We start from the raw sequence: 11245 nt of genomic DNA, 5'->3' as shown, positions 1-11245 counted from the left end.
CAGCTTCCTACTTCTTTTTAGTCCCTGCACATCATTAACTATGTGAGAACCACAACCGGTATCAAATACCCATAAAGAAGTAGAAGTCAAATTGATTTCTATAACATATATACCTGAAGTAGAGCCCCAGACTTCTATTTCCTCCAAGTATATCGGGCAGTTCCTCTTCCAGTGTCCATCTTGTGACAGTGGAAGCACTTGCTTTCCGCAGCGACTCTTGGCTTGGCGGTTGGCTTAGGTTTTTCAGCGACAGTGGCAACTTGCTTGCCTTTGTCCTTCTTTCCTCCCATTTCTTTTTGAAACCCTTTCCCTTTTGAACCAACAGAACCTCTTTCTTTGGTTCAACCTTAGGGATGTTCCTTTCAGCATTGACCAACAATCCATGCAGCTCTTGCAAAGTCTTTTCAGACTCATTCATATTGTAGGTCATTCTGAACTGATTAAAACTTTCAGGTAGTGAGTGGAGAATAATGTCAGTAGCCAACTCAACCCTATAAGGGAATCCAAGTCGTTCCATGTTTTCGAAAAGACCCATCATTTAGAAGACACGAGGGCTAACAGCTTGACCCGACTTCAAGTGACATTCAAGATCTCCCTATTTGTCTATACCGCTCAACTCGGCCTGAGTTTTAAACAGGCCCGCAGCTCTTGCATGATCGTGTAGGCATCCTTGGTTTCGAACCTCTTTTGGAGGTTCGGCTCCATGGCTGCTACCATCAAAAAAGTGATTGGTATAGACTTATCACTAGCCTGTTTTGCACGACGTTCGCTTCAGTTATTATCAGTTAACAGGAAGGGGGTATCTAAGAGTCCTCTCGACCCTCAAACCTCAGACGAGTCTTAAGGTCCTTTCCCAATTAAGGAAATTTTCACCATTCAGTCTGTCCTTTTCCAGAAAAGGACGAATGTTGAAACCGGAGTTGTTGTTGTTTTATTAGACATGATATCTACAGACAAAAAATAAGCAAAGTTCAATTTTTGTTTATAAAGCAACCTAAAACATGTAAAAGGTTTCTAGGTTGACCACCTATTCAAAATTAAAGTCCCCTATGATAAGTGATTTACAAGATCCATCAACAGCGAACATTAAGTAGACGGAGGCCTTATCTTAACGTTACATTATCAAGGTAAGTAAACTCTTTTACTAATTATAACAATTTATAACTCTTGTTTAGATGGATAAACTGCTTAACTATCTCTTGCTTCAAAATTCAAAACGCTTTTGATAATAAGGACAACCAAACTAAGTTATAAAATTTGCAATTTTACCTTATATCCCAAAATTAATGATAACACCCTGCGCAGGCATGACCTATTACTATTAATTAAGGGTTTTATAAGTACATTATCTTTGAAAAAGAAAACCTTAATATTTACGGGGCCTAAGTTTATTATGTTGTTATGGATTAGTGAACTCTAGCGCATCAACAACCAACATACAATAAACTTATAAGCTTTTTAAATAATATTAAAATGCGAAAAATAAAATGATCTAGTATGGCCCCTAATCCTAAGAACTAAGCATCAATGGCTCCTTCTTGCACTAGGGGAAAAAACATAAAGGGCTACGCAGGAAGGGTTGCGCTTTTCAAAAAGGCGCATATGGATTAGTGAACTCTAGCGCATCAACAACCAACATACAATAAACTTATAAGCTTTTTAAATAATATTAAAATGCGAAAAATAAAATGATCTAGTATGGCCCCTAATCCTAAGAACTAAGCATCAATGGCTCCTTCTTGCACTAGGGGAAAAAACATAAAGGGCTGCGCAGGAAGGGTTGCGCTTTTCGTAAAAGCGCAGCCCTACTAGTGAAGGGCTGCGCTTTTTTAAAAAAGCGCAGCCCTACTAAGAAGAAGGGCTGCGCTTTTTAAAAAAGGCGCAGCCCTTCACTAGTAGGGCTGCGCTTTTTCAAAAAAGCGCAGCCCTTCTGTAGGTAAGAAGGGCTGCGCCTTTTTGAAAAGCGCAGCCCTACTAAGTGAAGGGCTGCGCTTTTTTAAAAAGCGCAGCACTTCTGCTTAGTAGGGCTGCGCTTTTTTAAAAAAGCGCAGCCCTTCTTGAAAAATTTTGAAATTTCGGAATCGCGCGCTTTGAAATATTGAGCGGGGATTCGTCAAATATATTATCCCTCATTCTCTCTCCTCTCTCACGTCCCTCATTATTCCTTTCCTCCTTATCTCTCACCCTCTCTTCTCTCTCAAAAACTCCCATAAACATTTGTCTCAAAAACCCATTTTAAGTTTTTCCGATTTGCACTAAACATGACGACGGTGTCCGATTGCCTATTGTGATACCTTTTCGGAAGCAGAACGAGCCAACGAGTCAAACTCACCGCTATGCCGTGACGTTTAGGCTTTTTAAGCCATCCGAGTTCGTTTAAGCCTCCAAATAGCCATTTTAAGTTTTTCCGAAATTTTTTTTCCTTTAAATTATGTATTTGGGTTTTGTTTTATGTATTTAAACATTATTAGGTTGTAGTTCTTGTATTTTTTCAGATCTATAATGTTCTTGTATACTTCTCTTTGTTTATATATTTTGATTAATGTTCTTGTATACTTCTCTTTGTTTTGAATGATGTTCTTGCTTGTATACTTCTCTTTGTTTTGATTAATGTTCTTGTATACTTCTCTTTGTTTTGAATGTTATTCTTGTATACTTCTCTTTGTTTATTTTGATTAATGTTATTCTTGTATACTTCTCTTTGTTTATTTTGATTAATGTTATTCTTGTATACTTCTCTTTGTTTATTTTGATTAATGTTCTTGTATACTTCTTGTATACTTATTGTATACTTTTCTTTGTATATTAGTTTTTGTTCCTTTTTTTTCATTTTCGTTTCATTCTTTTTATTGTTTTGGGTTTAGTATTTTCGTTTCGTTTCTCTTCTCTTCTGTTTAATTTCAGAAAATGTGAGATTATGAGTAAAAAAATGACAAAAAAAAAATTTTATTTTTTTTTTTTTTTTTTTTTTTGGTAGGAAGGGCTGCGCTAGTTAGGAAAAAGCGCGCAGCCCTTCTAGCCCAGAAGGGCTGCGCTTTTTCCTAACTAGCGCAGCCCTTCTGGGCTAGAAGGGCTGCGCTTTTTCCTAACTAGCGCAGCCCTTCTAGCTTAAGGGCTGCGCTTTTCTAGCGCAGCCCTACTTAAAAAGTGAAGGGCTGCTACTGAAAGGGCTGCTGTCAAAAAGCGCAGCCCTACATGCCTTTTTTAGCGCAGCCCTTCTTCATTTTTCCACTAGTGTTGGACTCTTCATGGATCTCCATCCACCTTAGCCACGGGCCTTCTCTTGATGGACTCTTCTTTGGATTACATAAGTATCAAAATAATTTAAATAATAACTAAATTAAATAAATTACAAAAATACTTAACGGTCCGCAGATCGTATTTAAAATTACAAGAATACATCACGATACGCAGATCGTATTTTCTATCTTAATTTGGGCCATACTAGTCATACGTAGCAATTATATCATAATATAAAAGCCACATAATAATATCACATATTATACTTGCCAACAATTAAAATATCAAATATTCTAAATTAAAGAAAGAAGATAAAGAATTTAAGTAATATCTAATCTAATCACCTAAAGATTCTATCCTTTTAAACTAGCCTAACTAATTTTAATTAGATCAAAAAATCAGATTATGGATTGAAATTTATGACCAAGTCATTAACTTAATTGAAATTTACTTATATTTCTCAAAATCTGTTTTTAAAAAAAAATTTCCAAAAAATAAAAGGATCAGCATCTGCCCCAAAATTCACGGCAGATATCAAGTCACGTTTTCTGTAAAAAAAACGATTTTTTTTTTTAGAAATTCGAAAACGTGGGAATCAACAGCAGCACAAGGCTGATTCACGTTGCCTTGCCCGAAAACCATAACACCGAAATTCCGGCGACCCATTCAGGCCACCACACCGGCAACTCGCCGGCCCTTTCTTTCGCGAGCCGACACCAGCGTTTATCACCGGCAGCACTACTCCAAACATCAAACGTGCGTTGCGCATGGCTGCTGCCACCACCTCCCTTCAATGACTGGACTGCTCGCCAGCAGTCTGCGACTCCCTCCCCGGCTTCACGCCGGCAGACCACCGAGCTCCGGAGCAGTCACCCGTGGCTACTCCATTTATAGAATTTCAGTAATGAAATAAGAAAGAGAAGGAAAAATTTAGAGAAAGGAATAAGCTCTATTCATATCTCAGTTTATGATCTTACAAAACTGTAATGAAGCTGAGTTAACAACTTATATAGAATGAGATAACAAGTAGTTATAACAAACTTAACTAACTTGTAACAAACTTATAACTTAAAACCACCTATACTCCTATACTCCCCCTTCAAGCTGGACCTTAGAAATGAGTCCAAGCTTGGCAGATAGCAGCTGGTGTTGAGTAAATGCAAGTGGTTTTGTTAACAAATCTGCTAACTGATTAGCACTAGAGACATGAGCAGTTTGTATAAAACCTTCTTCTACCTGCTCTCTGATGTAATGCATATCCCTTTTTATGTGCTTAGTTTTCTCATGAAACATAGGGTTATGAGCAAGGTGTTGAGCAGAAGTATTATCACAATAGAGAGTGATAGGTAGAGAGATTGAGACTTGAAGATCTTCTAAGAGACCTTGGAGCCAAACAAGTTCACTGGCAGTGGCAGATAAGCTTCTGTATTCAGCTTCAGCTGAAGATTTGCTAACACTTGATTGCTTCTTGGTTTTCCATGAAATGAGATTGGTGCCAATGAAAACTGCATAAGAGCTCAATGATCTACTACTGAATTGGCACGAACTCCAGTCAGAATCACTATATGCTGTGATTGTAAAATCAGTATCTGAATTATACCATAAACCAGTATCAAGAGTACCCTTTAAGTACTTAACCAAATGTAATGCTGCTTTGAGATGTGGAACCCTTGGAGAATTCATAAATTGGCTCAGATGTTGTACAGAGTAAGACAGGTCTGGCCTAGTAATACCCAAGTAAAGTAATCTTCCTACTAGCCTCCTATAAACATCAGGTTCAGTTAACAATTCACCCACATCAGTTGATAATTTCAAGCCACAAGACAAAGGAGCAGGAGCAGAAGTACAATCTTGCATCTCAACATCTTCAAGAATGTCCTTAATATATTTCCTTTGAGAAAGGAAAATACCTTTATCAGTTCTACAAATTTCAATGCCAAGGAAGTAAGTAAGGTCACCAATGTCCTTGATAGTGAAAGCTTGATCCAAAGCTTGCTTCACTACTGTTATTTGAGAAGAAGAAGTACCAGTGATTAAAATATCATCAACATATACCAGTAGAACTAAGAATTCACCATCTTTACTCCTAGTATAAAGAGAGTAATCTTGCTTTGATTGAACAAAAGCCAAATTCTTCAGAAACTTACTAAGCTCTTTGTTCCATTTCCTTGAAGCTTGTTTCAAGCCATAAATTGACCTCTTGAGTCTACAAACTTCATCTGATTTTGCTTTCTTATAGCCAACAGGAGGGAACATATAAACTTCTTCATCTAGAAACCCATGGAAAAATGCATTATTCACATCTAGTTGGCAAATAGGCCACTGCCTAACAGCTGCAAGAGAAATCACTGTTCTAACTGTTGCCAATTTTGCAACAGGAGAAAAAGTTTGATTGAAGTCTTGCCCCTCTATTTGTTGATAGCCAATAACAACCAACCTTGCCTTATGTCTATCAATGGTACCATCTGGATGTAACTTAGTTTTAAAAACCCATTTGGAGCCTATGGCTCTTTTTCCAGCAGGCAAAGGTGTAAGTTCCCAAGTGTTATTGCTCTCAAGAGCAAGAAGTTCTTTATCCATAGCTATAATCCAATTAGGATCATTTTTAGCTTGATTATAGGTTTTAGGTTCCACAATCTGAGCTGACTTAACAACAAATGAAAGAGAATTGTTTTCAGAAGAAGATTTATTTGTGTGTGGTATATAACCACCAACAAAGTCATTGAGAACAGTAGAAGGTTTTATTATTCTATAAGATTTTCTTATATGAGAAGGAAAAGAAGATTTAATAGGAGAATGAAAAACAATAACTGAATCTGAAGCAGTAATGGGAACAGTAGGTTCAGTACTTGCAGAATTAGGTAACATAGAAACAGAATTGTCAGAATTAGTAGATAGAGAAGTATTTGAAATGTGAGTAAGAGAATTAGAAGTGGAAGGAGAAGGAGATAAGAGATTAAGAAATTGAGAATCAGTTGTGTTTTTCACTTGAGATGTAGAAGGTTCAGATTCATCATCAAAGTGAATCATGGGTTTAGTATGGATAGAAGAATCAGGATTACAAATGTTAGCAATTTTGTAAGGAAATATTGATTCAAATAAGATTACATCTCTGGAAATGAAAGTTGTGTGAGAATCAAGATCATATAATTTAAAAGCCTTTTGTCCACAAGGATAACCAATAAAGATGCATCTTCTTGCTCTAGAATCAAATTTGTCTCTCTTGAGTTGCATATTATAGGCAAAACAAAGAGAGCCAAATACTCTTAATTCAGAATAAGAAGGAAGTTTTTGAAACAATACCTCATATGGTGACTTCCACTTCAGAACTTTAGTAGGAAGTTTGTTTATCAAGTGAGTGGCTGTCAAAATGCAATCACCCTAGAACTTCTTAGGCAATGAAGCATGAAATCTCAATGCTCAAGCTATTTCAAGCAAGTACCTATGTCTCCTTTCCACCCTGCGATTCTGTTGTGGAACATATGGAACATTTTTCTGATGTCATATACCCCTGCTAGCAAACATGTCTGTACAAGCTTCTTTAATCAATTCAGTCCCATTATTTGATCTTATACATTTGACCAGCTTATTGAATTGAGTATGTACCATATCCAAGAAATAAGTCACAGTTCTCTCAACTTGCATCTTGTTGTGTAATAAAAAAAGTCCATGTGACCCTACTATGATCATCAAGCAATGTTAAGAAATAAGAGGCACCATTTAAAGCTCTTATTCTATATGGACCCCATAGATCTATGTGGATCAAATCAAAACAACTATCAGCCCTATTAACACTAATAGGAAATGGAAATTTATGTTGTTTTGAATTGAAGCAAACTCCACAATTGTATTCATGTAAACCATTACATTCACAGTCAGGAATATGTTGCATTTTTGAAAGAGAGGCATGACCAAGCCTAGCATGCATCACATCCAATGTATGTCTACTTCCATTCTTATTCTGAGCTATACTAGTAGCAGTTTTATTAGGTAACAGACAAGCTACATCATCATGTCTACCATCACTATATACATCTTTTACCACTGTATTACAGACAACAGTGTCACCTTGCATCTGTCTTTGAGCAATCTTCAGACTCTTGCATCTATCAAAGTAATATAAACCATGTTCTCTTGTACCAGCACCAAGAACAACTGACTTATTGAGGTCCTGGAAATAACAGCCAGTACTTGTAAATTGCACTGAAATGTTATTTTGTTCAATCAATCTACCAATAGATAATAGATTGTGCTTGAAATCCTTAACCAACATAACATCTTTTAACACCAATGTATCACTCAAGTTCACATCACCAATAATCTCCACACTCTTCCATCTTCCATCAGGTAATCCCACCTTCATAGGCATATTAAGTCTTCTTTTATTCATTAACCAACTCTCATTATATGTCATATGATCACACGCACCAGAATCTATTATCCATAAACAATCTTCATTAAATTTATTCATATGACAGTTAAAGGAATATGACATAATACCTGCAAAATTGGCTAAAGAATGACTGATCTTGATATCACCACCAGATTGTGTTTGTTTCCCTTTCATAGCTCTCATAACTTCTTGACATATTGCATTCAACATGTCTGTATTCAGGCTAGTGTCTCCAGTGGAATCATCAAGAGGATCATCAGTATAATACTTGTTTTCAGTATGAACATTGGCCACTAGTTTACTGTTACTCCCAACAGCAGCAGTATGACCTTCCTTTGCAGCTTTAATGGCATTGTACCATTCAGGATAACCAATGATCTTGAAACATTGATCAATGGTATGTCCTTTACCTTTACAGTGATTACACTGTTTACTCATCTTGTCCTTTTTCTCATCTCTCCAATCTCTTCTTCCTTGATTATTCCTTGGATTATTTCTGTAAACCTGTGCTGCTAAAGCATTGCTTTCAACAACAACACCACTAACTTCCTTCTGTTTTTCAATTTGCTGAGCAATTGAAAACACTCTATTTATGCTTGGTAACGGATCCATAGATAACACATTTGTTACTGTATTATCAAATCCACTGTTTAATCCAAGCAAGAACTTCATCATTTTATCTGCATCTTCAAATTCAGCAACCTTCTTGAGGAAATTACAACTACAATTCTTCAAAACACCACAAGAACAAGAAGGAAAAACTCGCAAGCATTGCATCTCATCCCACAGTTTCTTTAATTTTCCATAATATGATACTATAGTCATATTTTCTTGTCTCAAATTGTCTATCTCCTTCTTTAATTGGTAAACTAATGGTCCATTAGTTTAACCAAACCTTTCGTTTAATTCTTTCCATAGATCTACAGCAGATTCAATACATCCAAAATCATCAGCTAATTCTGAGCTCATAGAACTCAATATCCAGCTTACCACCATAAAATCTGCACGTTTCCATTTCTGATAATCCTTGCTTACTACATCAGGTTTTACAATCTCACCATTGATAAAACCTTCTTTATTTTTGGCAATTAAACCTCGTTTCGCATTTCTACTCCATCTAACAAAATTTGTTCCAGAAAATACAGTAGAAACGAGTGATGCAGTAGGATTGTCAGATGTTGCAATGAAATAAGGATCAGATATACCTCCATTATTTGATTGCTGATTTTTGCTCAAAACACCTCCATTCGTTGCAGATTCTTCAGACATTTTCAAGATTTTATGAAAATGTTAATATGATTCGGTTTAATTGTAAGAAATTTCGCAAATGATGCAAGAAATTTCACAATCACTTCACAGTTTGCAAGATTGTAGAAGAACTCTTACAAACAGAATCAAGATTCAAAGAAAAATTTCAATCTCAGTGAGAGATTCCTTGCTCTGATACCATATAGAATTTCAGTAATGAAATAAGAGAGAGAAGGAAAGATTTAGAGAGAGGAATAAGCTCTATTCATATCTCAGTTTATGATCTTACAAAACTGTAATGAAGCTGAGTTAACAGCTTATATAGAATGAGATAATAAGTAGTTAAAACAAACTTAACTAACTTGTAACAAACTTATAACTTAAAACCACCTATACTCCTATACCTTTTCCTTCCTCCTTCAATTTTTCTTTTTTCTTTTCTTTTATTTTCTTTGAAGGAAATTAGAATTACAACCTATTGTAAAATTAATTTAGTGATCTTGATCAAATTAAACATAAACTCTTTTATGCTTAATACATAAAATTAAATTTAAAATCTCTATTTTAATTAATTTTCAGGTTATTCATATAAATTAATCACTAATTTATACTACCTCTGTTTTTATTTAGTTGCAACGTTTTGACTTTCACGCTTGCCAATGTACAATTTCAAATCGTTTTATCTCTAATTGTATGTAAGTAAAAATTATAAAAATTTGATATTATGAAAGCTTACATCGAAACGAATCAAACAAGACCCCACATGACTATATTTTGTTTAACATATAAATCAATAAATGTGGCCAAATAAGAGAACATGAATAGTGCAATTTGTCAAACGTTGCAACTAAAAAAGAACGGAGGTAGTATAAAACACCTTTTACATTAATTTATTTTCATAACACTCCACAAATGCGAGTTGGAAATGAACAAAACTTCTTCAAGTTTATGGAGTATATTACGTGACTTTTTTGAGAGAAATAGGAGAGAGAAGATAATAAGAGATATCTAATGTATTTTCTTTACTGCCTAACCCAATATATACATATATTTTAGGTTAACAATAATCCTCTCCTTTTTCCTCTTGGCCGGCCACCCTTATGGGCTCTACGCTTCTTTTGTTGATCCAAGTTTAATGTGTGACCTCATATGATCCATTATATTAGGCTTCGGGTTTATTATTTATTAACTCGAAGTTCTATAGCATTCTCTAGCAAGACGTATAGACGACCCAATAAAACGAATTTATTATCTCCATAATACGATCCATAATATCATTAGTATGTAATTGCATTTAAGTCGAGGACATAAATCCTTCAAGAACATCTGTAGAGTAAAGGAGATGCATAAAGCATGATATAGAAATGAAGATCAGTGCTAGATAATGGCAAACCACACTCTATTCAGCAGGGGTATAAATGGCTCACGGAGGAGGAAGATAATGTGAGATGACATTTTTTAGTGTGGAATAATCTGAATGTGCCTAAACACTCATCTGTTTCTTGGCTTATAGTTCTGAATAAATTGAGCAATAGGGAGAAATTGGCAGATGTGGGAGTGTGTAATGATACACCATGCTTGTTGTATGTGTTGCCACGGGATTCAGTAATGTCAGCACTTGTTCAGTTGGCTTGTCAGCACGGGTTGTGTGGAGTGGTGTTATGAGATGGCTAGGCATCAATACGTGCCCTGATCAATGTATTTACTCATGATGGAGGAAGTGAGGGCATAAATATAGAAGTAAGAGGAAACATAAAATTTGCTATGCTGCTTTTGGCTGCTACTATGTACTGTGTTTGGAAAGTAAGGAATCCAACTCTTTGGTAGTTCAAGGTTCTTAAGCCTAGTAGTATTTTAAAGGTAATTAAATGTGTGGTTTGTATTAGAGTTAGATCATTCCTGAACGTAAAATGGTCTAATTAGGAGATGGAGTGGTTTGAACACTTGGTTAGTAACGCTGACTGATGTTTAGCTGGGTCTTGTACGTTGTTGTAGTGTTGTTGCGTTGCCATTTTGTTTTGTGGCCTAGGATGTAAGCTAGGGTTGTGAGGTGATTTTGCTTGCTTTTTGGTAATGCATGATAACTTATATTTTACCAAAAAAAAAGATGCGACTGATTTGATCTAATCTTTCAAACCAACCTATTTCTATTACTAAACCAAACAAAATTACTGAAATTCAATTATTTTTCTATATCTATAAAATTATTTAAATATGTTAATTTTATATTTTACATAATATATATCATCCATTTTAACTATTTAAAAGTTGGTACTATTTAGAACTATTTTTTTTCCGACATGATATTTTTTTAAAATTTTGTAATTAATACATTTATTAAAAATTTAAATAATTGAAAAAAAT

The sequence above is a fragment of the Beta vulgaris genome, chromosome 9, assembly GCF_026745355.1.
Source record: "Beta vulgaris subsp. vulgaris cultivar EL10 chromosome 9, EL10.2, whole genome shotgun sequence".
Classification (NCBI taxonomy): domain Eukaryota; kingdom Viridiplantae; phylum Streptophyta; class Magnoliopsida; order Caryophyllales; family Amaranthaceae; genus Beta; species Beta vulgaris.
The sequence above is the reverse complement of the archived record's forward strand: the minus strand, read 5'-3'. Positions refer to the sequence as shown.